We start from the raw sequence: 16,799 nt of genomic DNA, 5'->3' as shown, positions 1-16,799 counted from the left end.
GACTGGCGGTTCAAACCCACCAGCCACTCCTCGGAAGGAAGGTTGGGTAATCCTACTTCTGTAGTGATACTGCCTCAGAAACCCAAGGAGGGGTCGCTACGAGTCGGGGGCAACTCATGGCACAGAACAACAACAGCATCAACACTGTTGCTTAAGAAATAGGTAGTCGTGCTAAAACTGTTGACTCCCCTTTGGCAGCTGTGGACAGTAGTTTGTTTTATGACACCTTTGTTGTCATTTGTATTTGCGGGTGGGGGTTGCAAATAGCAGCTCCTGTGTAAAAAGGAAAAATACTGGGTCTAGTGGATGACTGATATTTTTCATTTAACTTTCTGCTGTCTGTCATAGAAGGGCGTCTGCTTTTTTACTTCACAGAATTCGATTCATTTGCTTTTGTTCCGATCTACATGTTCCTACAGAGTTTAGAACATTTGAGAACAGTGTTTTAAAGCAAAAAAGCTTAGCGTGACTTCAGAAACTAAGAATGTTTATGAGAAGGTGTTCCTTGGGTAAAGAAGACACACTGGGCATCCTCAATTGGACACCTGCAATTGTTGGGCAGCACCTGGGAGTGGGGACCAGACAGCCTTCCTGAGAGGGGTGTGAAGACTGGAAGGACAGAAGCAACCTGGCTATCTGTCCTTTCCTCACTGCCCCCCACCCCGTTTGTCTTTGGAGAGAAGAGGCAGAGGAGTAGCCCTGGCCTCTAGTAGTGATATAAATCTGGATGGGCCACCTCACCTAAGGCTGCTTCTGAGCCAACAGCTAAAGGGATAGAAGGTTCCTTTCAAAGAATTCAAGTATGCCTTGGGCCTGAAACACATATACAAGTCACAAGTATACCTGTCACTTTCAAGACTCCAGGTCTAAAGCCTTGCCTCTTGAGACTTTCTCTACAAAAACCCACCTTGCTGTTTGCTCACAATTCGATTCAGTTCAGCCATTATTAATAAGGCACCGTTTAAGACCAAGGGTCTGGGCTAAGTGTTGTCAAGATAAATCTTTGGCAGAGCTCCTCCCTCAAGGGCAAAATCTAGTGGAAAAAGAAAAGTGTGTCTATATCTCTAACACCATGCAGAACATAGGAGCTGTTACACAAAGTACTATTCATGCATCAAAGAGATAAATTATAATTGGGGGTATCTGAGAAGTTCTCACAGAAGAGACATTTTAATTTGGGGAAAAGCAGAAGGGAGATGGGGGTTAAATACTGGAGTGGGTTGAGAATAAGCAGTGTGGTTGAGCTGCAGGGTGCCTGGGTTGTGGGATGAAAGAAGGCTGGAAAGATCATCTCAGACCCAGTCAAAGAAGGTTTATGTGCTTGCTAAGGAGACCAGATCCATCTTCTCTGCAGTGGGAGCCAGTGAGGGTTTTTAAGTTGATAAGTGACATGATTAAAATGTCACCAGGTTTTACTATTTAGATATGATTGAGTTAATGGAATTGGAGTTTCTTAAATTTTTCTATCCTAGCTTCTGAATGAGTTCCATCTTTATAATGTCTCCAGCAAGCTTTTTAAGGGTCCTGATTCAACTCCATGGCTCTGGAAGCTTTGGTCCATTGGGTAATTTAAACATTATTGAATATGTAAATAGCTAATTTTTAAAAAACTTCCTATATATAGTCAGTTTACATTATTAACTCATTTAATTCTCATAACAAGTCTAAAAGACAGGTGCTATTAATACCTTCATTTTATAGATGACAGATCTAAGGCACTAAGTAGTTAAGTAATTTGGCCACAATCACACACAACTACTTAGAGGCTGAAACAATAAACATGAGAAAAGACTAGAATAAAATATGTCAGCTCTAAATGAGCCACATGTGATAAGGTTCAAGTATGTCACTAACTCTCTATTGTATAGGTTTAATCCCCATGTCCTTATATATAAATCACTGCCATTTGAAGGCAATTCAAATTAAAGCTGTAATTTTAGATATGGTTACTCTGCATGTATTTCATTAAAAAAAAAAAAAAAACCTTGCTGATATCCCAGATAGCCTTACTACCTCACATCCCTGGATCATTAATTAGATGCCTGACTCCATTCCTTTTCTCACAAATAACCCATTATGTGTTCAAAAATCACCAAGTCACTACCCTAACCAAAAAACATTATGAGTTCCCCTTTCCTTCTATGTCCAATCTAAATTCTTCTGACTAACTTTCAACCTTCACTATTCACCTTCACTGTGGTCAGCAGTCTCATTAGGCCCCAAACCTGCTGTGCTCATTTCTGATTCTCTGCCTTAGCTGGTGTTTACGCCCTGACCTAAAATCCCTGCCTTGAGGACCTCTGACTAAATCCTCTCTGTAACAAGGCCTGGGTTAAGTCCCTAAGGAGCTCTGGTGGCACTGTGATTAAAGCATTCGGCTGCAAACCAAAAGGTCAACACTTAGAGCCTAGATACCAACTACTCTGCAGGAGAAAGATGAGGCAGTCTGCTTTGGTAAAGATTTACAGCCTTGGAAACTCTATGTGGCATTTGTACTCTGTTCTATAGGGTCTCTATGAGTCAGAATCAACTCAAAGGCAGTAGGTGTGGTTTGGTTGGTTTAGTCAAGTCCCTACCTCCCAGAAGCTGCTTCTAATTACTTTAGGCACCTATACTTACCTGAAGTCTGATAGCACTTTGTTTGCCCTTTTATTATATAACCTTTGTGTCTTGTTTAATTTCTTCTTGGCTATAAGTCCTATCTCTTCAGCCACAGTGCAGGTCCCACCTCCTTAGCCCCCTCCCCAAACTGCCAAGTGTTATGTTTACTGCAGGCACTAAAATACTCTGATTAATCTGCACAGGATCATTAAGCCCATAGAAATTGTTAGCTAATATTTACAAAAATCCCATAAGATTGACAGCAGGAAACTTAGCCCTAAGATGGTAAGAATACAAAAGAGGGAAAATTAGGACCTTTGTCCTCAAAAAAAAAAAAAAAGTAAGCTCTGGTGGTGTAGTGCCTGTGGCATTTGACTGCTAACCAGAATGACTTATGGTTCAAACCCACCTCTGAAGGAAGACTGGGCAATCTACTTCCACAGAGATACCACCTTGGAAACCCAAGGAGGGGTCACTATGAGTCAGATTCAATGCGACAGCACTTCTAATTAAGGAAGACAGACAAACTGAAGGTAATTTTATTGAAAGCTAATAAGCAGAATATATCCATCAGCACACTGTGAAGTTAGGTCTGAATAGGGCTACCCATTCACAGACCCTAGTCCTAAGAAGCTAGACCTGACTCACTCATAAGCAGAACTGGTGGACAAAGAGGGTTGGGACATGTGTTCCAGGTAGAGGAATGGCATGCACAGTGTCAGAGGCAGAAAAGTTCAGTATATGTGCGTAAACCAGTAAGTAAATAATTATACTGGGATTTAGAAGTCTAGTGGTAATAAGTGAGGTTGCAAAGGCAGGATGGAGCCAGATTCGTGGAAAATCTTTACCATGCAGTTTACAAGTCTGAGTGTTATCCTGTAGACCAATGGTTCTCAAACTTTTGGTCCCAGAACCCCTTTACATGCTTAAAAATTAGGTAAGACTTCAAAGAGCTTTTAATTATGTAGATTATATCTATGATATTTATCATGTTCAAAATTTAAAGTGAGAAGATTTTAAAATTATTAACTCATGTAAAATTAATAAGCCAAATATTTTTTATGAAAAGTAACTGTTTAAAAAAAAAGTGAGTAGAGTGGCACTTATACTCTTTTTTAACTAATTTGCTCTGTAAACTTTACCCAAATCATAATAAAAAATTATGATTTGGGTAAAGTTTACAGAGCAAATTAGTTTTCCATTCAACAATTCCATATATATTTTGTTCCATTGATTCTTGCCTTCTGAGCTTTATCCCCAAGCAAATGCTGCCTTTTGGATCTCCTATGGTTGATTGTTCTAAGAAGCGCATACCTCCCTGATGTTATTGTTCACCTTATAGGCCTGTCAAACAACAGTTTGACTGAAAGTTGAGCTAGTGGGGTGAGTTCAGTTCCAAACTTGAAAGGTGACTAGGGGCCATAGTCCCAGGGGTTCTACCTGTCTCTATAAGACCAGTAGGCTTGGTCTTTTTTATTATTTTGAATTTTGTTCCACATTTTTCTTCCATCCTATCCAATTCCTCCTATTTTGATCCCTTTCAGAGCAATCAGCAGTGGTAGCCAGACACCATCTAGTTCTTCTAGTCTCAGAGTTGAAGAGGCTGAGGGTCATGTGGTCCATTAGTCCTTTGGACTAATTATTTCCATGTGTCTTTGATTTTCTTTATTATTTTTATTTATTTATTTATTTGCTTTGGACAGAGACCAATAGTTGCACCATAGATGACTGCTTGAAAGCTTTTAAGACCTCAATCTCTAATCACCTTCTTAAATGTGTGGCTGAATAAAAGACAACTAGATTCTCATATTTCCTTCTGCATTCAATCCATAGTGATAGAATGTTTCAGTTGAAAGATATGAAAAATATCTAACCTCGTACAATATGCAGTTGAAAAAGAAAGGACAGATAATTGTGGTTGTTCTTCATTGCTACAACACTAAAACTTGACTCTTAAAGTTAGTTGAAATGTGGAATTGAAACCATAACAGTAAAATTTTTCATACTCTGTTACATTAAAATCTGTTATTCTGTTTTGCACTTTGAATGGATCTTTTTACTCGTGCATAATTTGGTAACAACCATGCATCGGTCATTTGGAAAATATTGGTTCCTGAGTTATGCTGATTTTTCAGATGTTGACACATTTCATTATATAATATTTAAACATCACATTCATCAGTATCATCACTAATCTCATCAGAAAGCTCTTTCAATATTGGGAAGCTGTCAAGCTCACAGTGGTAAATAGCAGTTTTCCAAAGTTCTAATTTTCTCCTGTAAACTCAAATTTTACAATTGGCACAAACACAGTCAAGATTTTTCTTTGAAGTGACCAGTTCACTTCATTCATTTTCAAGAATATACCTGCCAGATACCTAAGTGTAATGATAACCCTAGTATAATAGTTAAGGTTGTGTGTCAGGTTGACTAGACCATGATACTCAGTGGTTTAGAAGTTATGATGTAATCATCCCCCATGATGAAATCTGATATAATGTAGTCATTTCCATGATGAGATCTGTTATGATCAGCCAATCAGCTGAAAGGGAGTTTCCTCAGAGGTGTGGCCTGCTTCCAATATATATAAATGTCCTGGCAAAGTTCTCAGGCTTTTTGTTTGATCTTCATCCTGTATCTGGTTCATCATCTTGTGACCTCTTCTTGGACTTGAACCAGTGATATGCCTTACTGCCTGCTGATCTCTTGGGATTGTTGCCTTTGCAGCCTGTAAGCCAAAAGCCTGCCATCTTACCTGCTGATCTTGGATTCATCAGCCTCGGAAGCCAGCAACCTGCTGTATTGCCTACCAGTCTTGGGTTCATCAGCGCCTGCAGCTACGTAAGTCAGGAGATGCCTCCAGCCTGATGTGTGACCCATGGACTTGGGACTTGCCAGCCTCTACAACTGCATGAGCCATTTCCTTAAAATAAATTTCTCTCTTTCTCTATGTATATATTTGTATGTATATATATTTTTTTTCACTGTTTTTGCTTCTCTAGAGAACCCAGTTTAAGACATATAGTTTTTCAGAAATAATGATGTTCTGTGAAAAAATAACCTGTTCAGCTTTGTACCTCAAACCATCACACAAGTGAGACGATCATTGTATGCAGCAAAGTGCTTTATCCAGACTTTCCAATTCAACCTCCAGAATATTAAAAGGACATTTATGCAAGGGTCAACATTTAATAAAATTAATAATTTTATTAAAAGTATTCTTAAGTGAAAGTAACTTTTTTTTTTTACTGTATGCATGACAGAGAATAATAAAATGACTACTAGTACCATTTAGTGTAACTGCCTTAATTCATGCTAAGATGCCAGTATTTTTAGAATCATCAGTGAAAATGTTAGTAAAGCGGAAAAGTCAAATCAGTCTTAGTGTTGTTATGAAAATAGTTTTGACCTCACAGACCCCTTGAAAGGGTTTCTGGGACTCCTGGGTTGGGTTGCCAGATAAAATACACAATGCCTACCCAAATATTGCAAAGTATATACTTATATTAAAAAAATGTTTATTTGAAATTAAAATATAATTAGGCTATATTTTTATTTGCTACAACTGACAACCTTCCACCTGGGAGTCCAGAGACCACACTTTGAAAACAGCTGCTCTAGGCCACTTTCTAGCAGAGGACTGATATCAGATACATGTTTCATGAAATAGCTCTGACCCCAGTGGGGAGGATAGAACAGAGGGTGGAAAGATTTGTAGGGCACAGGAAGTTCTGATGAGTCAACTGAGATACTGATTGTTAACTATAGTACTTGAGAAGGATAACACTACTCTAAGCTTTGGCCGAAAAACAGAAAGTCCTGAAAAGGGTAGCTCTCATCCTAGTTTATAAATTTCCAAGGAGGAATGAGATCCCCTGTCCCCTCATGTTAGGAGCCCAAGTGGCACAGTGTTTAAAGCACTTGGCAGCTAACCAAAAGGTCAGTGGTTCGAACCCTCCATGGAAGAAAGATGTGGCAGTCTTCTACTATAAAAATCTATAAAAATTTAAAGCCTTGGAAACTTTTTGAGGCTATTCTACTCTGTCCTACAGGGTCACTATGAGTTGGAATTGACTTGATGGCAGTGGGTTTGGTTTTGGTTTTTCGGATCCCTTCATGTTAACTAGCCTCCCCCACAACCACCATCCCCTCACCACAATCAATGAGTTCTTAATTACAACTGACTTAGCCCCATCCAGCACAATTTAAAGTCCTTTCTTCTTGCTTTGACCTCATTGAAAGTGCAGCCCAGCTGGTCTTTATCCTTCATCAAGTAACTGTTCACTTGAAGATCAAGATTTTCATTTCACATTAGACTACTACTTCCAGTTCCTTTAACTGGTTCATTCTCATCTCCTTTGACCCAATACTTAAATCTGATCCGTTGCTCGTGATGTACCAAATCCTCTCCATACCTGACCAGTTAGGGAATTCTGGCAGAGTCTAGTAAGTACAGTCAACAACCCATTATTTATGCTGAGTGAGGGAAACAGTGCAGAAAGCAGGTCTCAAGACTCCCCATCTGTAAAATAAATTGCTTATAAAATGTGATCGCCAAGGGTTCTTAATATTTTCATGTGGTATGTTGGAAAGCCAGGACTTTGAAGCCATTTAGATCTGGGCTCAAATTGTGGCCCTGCCAGCTACTGCCTATTCTGCCTTGGGTAAGTCACTCTCCTGAGTGAGACCTCAGTTTCCTCACCTTTAAAATAGAGATGGTATCACCCATCTTATCTATATAAAGACTAATAATAATTTTGTAGCGCCTCTGACACATACTATCGAGTTGAATCATATAGATTATTTGAATATTCTGAAAGAAGGAGAAAACCTTTTAAATGATGCTGGGCAGATATGAATCCACCTTTCCTTTAGTGATTCTTAGTTTTTGCCTTTATGCTTTGACTTTAGAACTTAACTCCTTTAACTTCCCATCCCCATTAAGATAAAATTCATTTCAGTCTGCTCCCATAGTAAACCCTCTACTGAACTCCCTGTACACCCCATAGCTAAGGTTTCTGAAATCAACAGACCTCCCAAGGAGTCAGTTCTGTTTCCTCCCACTTTTGGTTGGCCAAGGACTGCTGACTGAGGCTGCTGTGTGCTAAGAAGCAGGGATTTTTAGTGGAGGCTCTACTGCAGCCACCATACCACATGGAGGACTCTGGTAACAACCAGGCAAACCCCTGCAGAAGTCCATTTAGAGCATAAGAGCCCCTCCCTCACCTGGACACTGTCACAAGCCTGCTGTGAATTGCTATAGAAGGACCCTACAGTGGAATCTGTGCCCACAGCACTCTACCTGCCACCCTAAACGCCTCATAGCTCTGGCCTCTGAAACCAACATGACAAACTTCCCTGGGAATCAATTAGAGTTAGCCTGACCCCACTTCCTCGGTTGGCACTGAGGACTGCTGACTGAGACTACTGCATATTTGGAAGCATTTGATTGCATGCTGTACTCAGAGCCAACAATTAACTGGGAGGACTGATAGCAACAAGGCAGATCTCCTTGGCCATCTGACCACAGCATAATACCCTCCCCCCACCTGGTAATTGTTGGCTGCCAGGTTATTGAAAACTGCTAAAGAAGGCCCTCATGATGGAGTCTGCTCCTGTACTCAGCCCTCTACCTGACAACCCGTGCATCCCATAGCTCAGGTCTCAGAAACCAGCAGGACAGACCTCACTATGGATCAGTTTGGGCCTGTTTGCTCCCCCTGACAGTTAGTACTAAGGATTGCTGACTGAGGCTGATGTGTGCTAGGAAGCAGGCATCTTGAGTGCAGGCTACACACATGGCTAACAAACTAAGTGGTAAGCTCTGATAGCAACAAGGGGGTCCATTTGGAGTATAACTACTCCACCCTCAACTAGTAACTGTTAGCTGCTGGACTGATACAAAATCCTACAGAAGGTTTCCTACAGTGGGTCACCTAAGTGGAGACTGCTCCCACAATCACCACAGGGCCACTGGGGCTCTGAAACCAACAAGACATTTTCCAGAGGTCCCTCTGGGGAGTGCCAGCCACTTCTCCTCCTGAAATGGAGGAAAGTGTCCCTGTGCTTCTCCTGAATGCTCAGTGCTCAGATATAAGTAGCACCCACAGAGCAGGAAAGGAAACCTCAAGCAAAACCAGAAAGCAACACCACATCCCCAAGGTGGCTTCCTAGGTGTAGGTTTTTGCCTAACAATGTGATTGCAAAAAGAAAGAAAGGAAGGGAGTAATAACCAGAGAGAGGGGACAGTGTCCCCTGGTAACAGATTGATTAGTACACAATACCTCACCTGACAGTGGTGCCTGCAGGTGGACAGAATGACCATAGCATGCTCTCTGGTGTGTTTGGGAGAGACTGAAAGTTAAAAAATCATATCTGGAACTCTTGACTCATAATTAAACCAGGGAGAGAGAAGGAACTATCACAGAGAGGGAGAGCAAGCAGTAAGCAAAGGCTGAAGGTTCTGCCCACCTAAGAGTTTCTTGCAGAAAGTTATTTGGGCAAAGATATCAAATACTAGGGAAAACAGAGAAAGTAAACACCCTCAAAAATTCCAATGCCCTATCAAAAAATTACAAGACACAAAAAGAAGAGAGAAACAGTGGCCCATGCAAATAAACATAACAAAGGGAGTGAAAATACATCCAGGGGTGACCAAATAATGGAAAAATATAATACAACAACATTAAACATAATTAAATAACTAAGGGAAAATATAAACAACAAGCTAAAAGAAATGAGGAAAACAATGCAAGAACAAAATGAGGATCTGAAAAAAGGGTATTGCAACTGCAAGGGACCATAACAAATGAGTAACATAATAGAAAGACTTACCAACCAATTTAATCAGGCAGAAGAAAGAATCAGTAAGTTAGAAGATAAGATAGTTAAATTACAGATGCTGATAAGCAACACGAACAGAGGCTCAAGGTCATCACAGTTTAATGGAATTATGGCACAACAAAAGAGACCTAATATATGCATTATAGGAATTCCAGAAGGAGATAAGAGAAATGGACAGAAAGACTACATGAAGAGATAATGACAGAAAATTTCCCCAATCTAACAAAGGGCATGAATCTACAAATCTAAGAAGCTCAAAGTACCCCAAGCAGGATAAATCCAAAGAGATATACACCAAAACACATCATGTTGTTGTTGTTGTTGTTGTTAGATGACATCAAGTTGGCTCCAACTCATAGTGACCCTATGTACAACAGAATGAAACACTGCCTGGTCCTGTGCCAACCTCATAACACTTGCTATACCTGAACCCATCATTGCAGCCACTGTGTCAATGCATCTCGTTGAGGGCCTTCCCCTTCTTCATTGACCCTCCACTTTACCAAGCATATTATCCTTCTCCACAGAATGGTCCCTTCTGACAACATGACCAAAGTAGGTGAGACAAAGTCTGGCCATTCTTGCTTCCAAGGAGCATTCTGGCTGCACTTCTTCCAGGACAGATTTGTTAGTTATTTTGGCAGTCCATGATAGTTTCAGTACTCTTTGCCAACACCACAACTCAAAAGCATCAACTCTTCTTCGGTCTTCCTTGTTCATTGTCCAGTTCTCACAAGCCTATGAGGCAATTGAAAGCGCCATGGCTTGAGTTAGGTGCACCTTAGTCTTCAAGGAGACATCTTTGCTCTTCAGTGCTTGAAAGAGGTCTTTTGCAGCAGATTTGCCCAGTGCAATACATCATCTGATGTCTTGACTGCTCTTTCCATTGGTGTTGATTGTGGAACTGAGTAATATGAAATGACTAAAGTCTTTAATCTTCATCAGTAAGTGCTTCAAGTCATCCTCACTTTCAACAAGCATAGTTGTGTCATCTGCATATCACAGGTTGTTAATGAGTCTTCCTCCAATCCTGATGTCATGCTCTGCTTCATATAGTCTAGCTTCTCGTATTATTTGCTCAGTGTACTGATTGAATAAGTATGGTGAAAGGATACAACCCTGATGCACTCCTTTCCTGATTTTAAACCATGCAGTACTCCCTTGTTCTGCTCAAACAACAGCCTCCTGGTTTATGTACAGGTCCCTTATAAGCACAATCAAGTGTTCTGGAATTCCCATTCTTCTCAATGTTATCTATTATTTGTTATGATTCACACAATCAAATGCTTTTGCATAGTCAATAAAACAAAAGTAAACATCTTTCTGGTATTCTTTGCTTTCAGCCAAGATCCATCTGACATCAGCAATGATATCCCTTGTTCCACATCCTCTTCTGAATCCAGCTTGTGTTTCTGGAAGTTCTCTGTCAATATACTGCTGCAAATGTTTTTGAATTATCTTCAGCAAGATTTTACTTGCATGTGATATTAATGATATTGATCAATAATTTCCACATTCTGTGGGATCACCTTTCTTTGGAATGAGTACAAATATGGATCTTTTCCAGTCAGTTGGCCAGGTAGCTGTCTTCCAAATTTCTTGGCATAGAGAAGTGTGCCTCCAGCACAGCATCCATTTGTTGAAACATCTCAATGGTTATTCTATCGATTCCAGGAGCCTTGTTCTTTGCCAATTTCTTCAGTGAAACTTCACCTTCTTCCTTCAGTACCATTGGTTCTTGATCATATGCCACCCCCTGAAATGCATGAAGATCTACCAGTTTTTTTGGTACAGCGACTCTGTATATTCCTTCCATCTTCTTTTGATGTTTCCTGCATCATTCAACATATTGCCCACAGACACTTTTAGTATTGCAACTTGAGGCTTGAAATTTTTCTTCAGTTCTTTCAGCTTGAGAAATGCCTAGCATGTTCTTCCCTTTTGGTTTTCTAACTCCAGGTCTTTGCACATTTCAGTGTAATAATTGACTTTGTCTTCTTGAGCTGCTCTTTGAAGTCTTCTGTTAAGCTTTTTTATCTTGTCATTTCTTCCATTTGCTTTAGCTACTCTTCATTCAAGGGCAAGTTTCAGAGTATCTTCTGACATCCATTTTGGTCTTTTCTTCCTTTCTTATCTTTTTAATGACCTTTTGCTTTCTTCATGGATGAGGTTCTTGATGTCATCCCACAATTCCTCTGAAGAGCAGTGAAACATTGTCTGAGATATTACTGGAAAACACATCATAGTTAACCTGTAAACAATTAAAGATAGAGAATCCTAAAAGCAGTGAGAGAGAAGCAAATAGTCACATACAAAGGATCAAAGTAAGACTAAGTGCCAATTTTTCCTCAGAAACTCTGGAGGCCAGAAGGCAATGGAATTATACATGTAAAGTGTTGGGAGGGGGAGGGAAAACTGTGAACCAAGAATATTATATCCAGTGAAAATACCTTTAAGACTGAGGGTGAAATTAAAACACTCCCAGACACGGAGAAGCTGAGACAGTTCGTATCCACCAGACCAACCCTACAAAAAATACTAATGGGAGATCTGTAGATGGAAGGGAACAGACACTTGAAAGTATTCAAAACTATAGATAAAAAGAAATATCCCTAATAAAGGGAAAATGCATGGACAAGTACAAGGGCTAGTAATAATGTATCCATACTTGATAACTCTAAATGTTTTGTCCTTCACATTTTTAAATAACAAATATATAAAAGGCAAGGATAAAATTATGTTATAGAGCACATGAACTATAAAGCCATAATTAGTGATAACAACAACAAAAAGGGGGACAGGAATGGTATAGATATAGAATTTCTTGTATGTTACTTGTATTCTTACCCTGCAATGTTATAAATACAAGCTATTAAATGTAATATTCATGGTAACCACTAAGAAAATATATTTAAAAAAAAATACACAAAAGCCAAAAAAGATCACTACAATAAACCAACAAAACACAAAAGCAAGCAATACTAAAAAACAGAGACAAAGAAGGCTAAAGCCACCAAAAACAAATAACAAAATGGCAAAAGTAAGTCACTTCTTATCAGTAACTACAGTGAATGTAAACGGACCAAATACTCCAATCAAAAGGCAGAGAGCGGCAGAATGGATAATAAAGGAAGAAAAAAAGAAAGAAAGAAACCATGATCAATTATATGCTATTTACTAGACGAGCCTTAAACCAAGGACACAAATAGGTTTAAAGTGAAAGGATGGGGGGGGATCTCTATGCAATAGGGCGCTCTGGTGGCGTAGTGCCTAAGGCATTTGGCTGCTAACCAGAAGGCTGGAGAGTCAAACCTATCAGCCACTCCTCAGAAGGAAGGTTGGGCAATCTAATTCTGTAGTGATACCACCTCGGAAACCCAAGGAGGGGTCACTATGAGTCGGATCCTACTCGACGGCAGTGAGTTTGGTTTTTTTGGTATAAACCAAAAGTAATAACCAAAAGACAGCTGAGGTGGCAATCTTAATACAGACAACACAGATTTTCAGTCAAAATTTGTCAGAAGAAATAAAGATGGTCATTATATAGTGATAAAAGGGTAAATTAATCAAGATTTAGCAATCATAAGCATATATGCATGTATCATTGGGGCACCTAAATATATAAAGCAAACACTGATTGAATTGAAGGGAGAAATAGATAGTATTACAGTAATACTTAAGGAGCTCTAGTGGCTTAGTGGATAAGGCATTTTGCTGCTAACCAAAAGGTCAGCGGTTTAAACCCACCATCCGCTCTGTGGAAGGAAAACAGTAGTACTTGGAAATTCCAATATATGACTTACAATATTGGACAGACATCTAGAAAGAAGATCAACAAGGAAACAGAGGACATGAATGACACTTTAAACCAACTAAACTTAACAGACATGTATACAACACTCCACCCAAAAAAAGCACAATATACATTCTACTCCAGTGCACTTGGATCATTCTCCAGGATAGACTACATGTTTGGTCACAAAGAAAGTTGATAAATTGCAAAAGACTGAAATCATACAAAGTATGATACATTTTCTCTGACAAAAATAGAGTAAAGGCAGACATCAATAACAGAATAACAGATCTGTGGGCTCAGGACCATAGTTTCAGGGGACATCAAGCTCAATTGGCATAACATATTACACAAAAACATTGTTCCACATCCCACTTTGACAAGTAGCCACTTAAAAGCTTGCAAACAGCCATCTAGATGCAACAATGGGTCTCTCCTTATCTGGAGCAAAGAAGAATGAAGAAAAGCAAAGATGCATAGAAACAATTAGTCTAAGCAACTGGTACACCATGCGATCCTCAGCCTACAAGACTATGAGACCACAAGAACTAGCTGGTGCCCAGCTACCACTGTCAACCACCCAGAGGGGGATCTATATAGGAGTTCCTGGACAGAGTGGGAAAACAATGTGGAACAAAACTCAAAATCATAAAAAAAAAAAAAAAAAGAAAAGAAAGGGACCAGGTTTACTGGTCTGATAGAGCCTGATGGAACTACTGAGACTATGGCCCCTAGCTGTCTTTCTGGTCTGGAATGGAACCCACTCCTGTGGCTGCCAGTCAAACAAAAGATAGGCATATGAGCTGAACATTTACATTAGGTAGATACACTCCTTGGAGAGCTCAATCATGGGAAAATAGAAGGGCTGCATATGCACAGGGAGACAGCTCAGGGGGCAGGAGTGCATGGAGGGAAGGACACAGGGAAGAGGTAACTATGGGGAGGAAGTGGGAAAGGAACTGTTGCACTTTGGTAAATTGTAGTCAATATCATGAGACAGTGTATGTGAGCTGCTGTAGGGAAGGTGAATTTGCTCTGTAAACTTTCACCCAAATCACAATAAAAATTAAAAAAAAAAAAAAGTATGTGATTCACTGATGGCAGTACTCAGAGGGAAATTTATAGCAATAAATGCCTACATAATAAAAAAATATCTCAAATTAACAGCCTAACATAACAACTCCAGGAATTAGAAAGAGAAGGACAAACTAAGCCTAAACCCACCAGAAGAAAGGAAATAACAAAGATCAGAGCAGAAATAAATAAAATCAAAAACAGAAAAATCAATGAACAGAAGAATCAATGAAACCTGAAGTTAGTTTAACAAACCTTTAGCTACACTGACAAAGAAATTATGCAACTACCAAATTAAAAAATGAAAAAGGTGACATTATATCTGATCAGAGAGACATAGAGTTATGAAAGGATATAATACACAACTGTATGACAACAAACTGGATAACCTAGATGAAATGGACAAAGTCTTAGAAACACTCTGAAACTGACTCAAGAGGAAATAGAAAGTCTCAGCAGATCCATAACAAGTGAAGAGATGAAATCCATGATCAAAAACCTCCCAAAGGGAAAAAAAAAAAAAAAAAATTCCTGGACTAGATGGCTTCATTGGGAAATTCTATCAAACATTTAAAGAAGAATTGACACCACTACTGTTTAAACCCTTCCAAAAAATAGAGAAGGAAGGAATGATCTCCCTAATTCATTCTGTGTAGCAAGCATAACCCTGATACCAAAACTAAACAAAGGCACCACAGAAAAAGGAAACTACAGGCCAATATGTCTTATGAACGCAGATTCAAAAATCCTCAACAAAATACTAGTGAACATAATCCAACAGCATGTTTTTAAAAAATCATACACCGGGGAAACGCCTAGAGCAGGAATGCGGGCTGCGGGTGGGGGCTATGGACGAAGACTGCTACCAGACACCGGGCCTGGCCCGCAGCGCTTCAGGGAGATCAAGTAGGCCTACCACCATCAGGTGCTGTGCTACCACCCGGATAAGAACAAGGAGCCTGCTGCTGAGAAGTTCAAGGAGATCGCTGAGGCCTACAACAACGTGCTCACCAACCTGCGCAAGTGCGAGATCTTCGACCACTACAGGGAGGAAGGCCTAAAGGCTGGTGGTCCCAATAGTGGGAGCAGTGGTGGTGCTAACGGTACCTCTTTCAGCTACACATTCCTTGGAGACCCTCATGCTATGTTTGCTGAGTTTTTTGGCGGCCAAAATCCCTTTGATAACTTTTTTGGGCAGCAGAACGGGGAAGAAGACATGGACAGAGATGCCCCGTTTTCTGGCTTCCCCATGGGCCTGGGCGGCTTCACCAATATGAACTTTTGCCGCTCCCACCCTGCCCACTCAAAAGAAGCAAGATCACCCCCGTCACCCCATCTACAGCGGCTGTACCAAAAAGATAAAGATCTCCCCAAAGCTCCTGAACCCCGATGGAGAGAGCATTCGCAACAAAGACAAAATCTTGACCAATGAAGTGAAGAGGGGGTGGAAAGAAGGTACCAAAATCACCTTTCCCAAGGAAGGAGACCAGACCTCCAACAACATTCCAGCTGATATCGTCTTTGTTTTAAAGGACAAGCCATACATATCTTTAAGAGATATGGCTCTGATATAATTTACCAAGCCAGGATCAGCCTTCGCCAGGCTTTGTGTGGCTGCACAGTGAATGTCCCCACTCTGGACAGCAGGACCATACCCGTTGTGTTCAAAGATGTCATCAGGCCTGGCATGCGGGGAAAAGTTCCTGGAGAAGGCGTCCCCCTCCCCAAAATACCCAAGGAAAGCAGGCACCTTATTATCGAGTTTAAAGTGATCTTCCCAAAGAGGATTCCCCAGACTTCAAGAACCGTACTTGAGCAGGTTTTTCCAATATAGACACCTGCATCCCCCAAGGACTGACCAAGGACCTTTCAGAGCTCAAGGATTACCAGATAGATCTTAAAAGCTAGCAAACTGCCATCTAGATGCAACGATGGGTCTCTCCTCATCCAGAGCAAAGAAGAATGAAGAAAACCAAAATTCATGGAAACAATTAGTTCTAGTGACTGGTACACCATGTGATCTGCAGCCTATATGACTATGAGACCAGAAGAACTAGATGGTGCCTGGCTACCACTGTCATCCACTTGGAAGGGGATCTGTGTAGGAGATCCTTGATAGAGAGGGAGAACAGTGTGGAACAAAACTCAAAATCATTTGGAGGAAAAAAAAAAAAAAGATGGGGACCAGGTTTGCTGGTCTGATAGAGCCTGGTGGAACCACTGAGACTATGGCCCCTAGCTGCCCTTCTGGTCTGGAATTGAACTCACTCCTATGGCTTCCAGCCAAACAAAAGACAGGCATATGAGGTGAATATTTACTCTAGGTAGATACACTCCTTGGAGATAACAATCAAGGGAGAACGGAAGGGCTGTGTATGCACAGTGAGACAGTACAGGGAGCAGGAGTGCATGGAAGGATGGACACAGGGAAGAAGTTACTATGGAGAGGAAGTGGGAGGGGAGCTGTTATGTTGGAAATTGTAGGCAA

At 40.4% G+C, this 16,799-nt stretch overlaps 1 pseudogene; it reads left to right on the top strand.

Annotated features, from left to right (window-relative positions):
* The first annotated feature begins 15,159 nt into the window (after positions 1 to 15,159).
* On the top strand, positions 15,160 to 16,145 carry LOC103193937 (annotated as a pseudogene).
* The last annotated feature ends 654 nt before the right edge of the window (positions 16,146 to 16,799 follow it).

The sequence above is a fragment of the Orycteropus afer genome, unplaced genomic scaffold (assembly GCF_000298275.1).
Source record: "Orycteropus afer afer isolate SDZICR_OR568_19922 unplaced genomic scaffold, OryAfe1.0 scaffold00041, whole genome shotgun sequence".
NCBI lineage: Eukaryota > Metazoa > Chordata > Mammalia > Tubulidentata > Orycteropodidae > Orycteropus > Orycteropus afer.
Note: the sequence above shows the minus strand (reverse complement) of the source record. Positions and strands in the feature narration are given on the sequence as shown.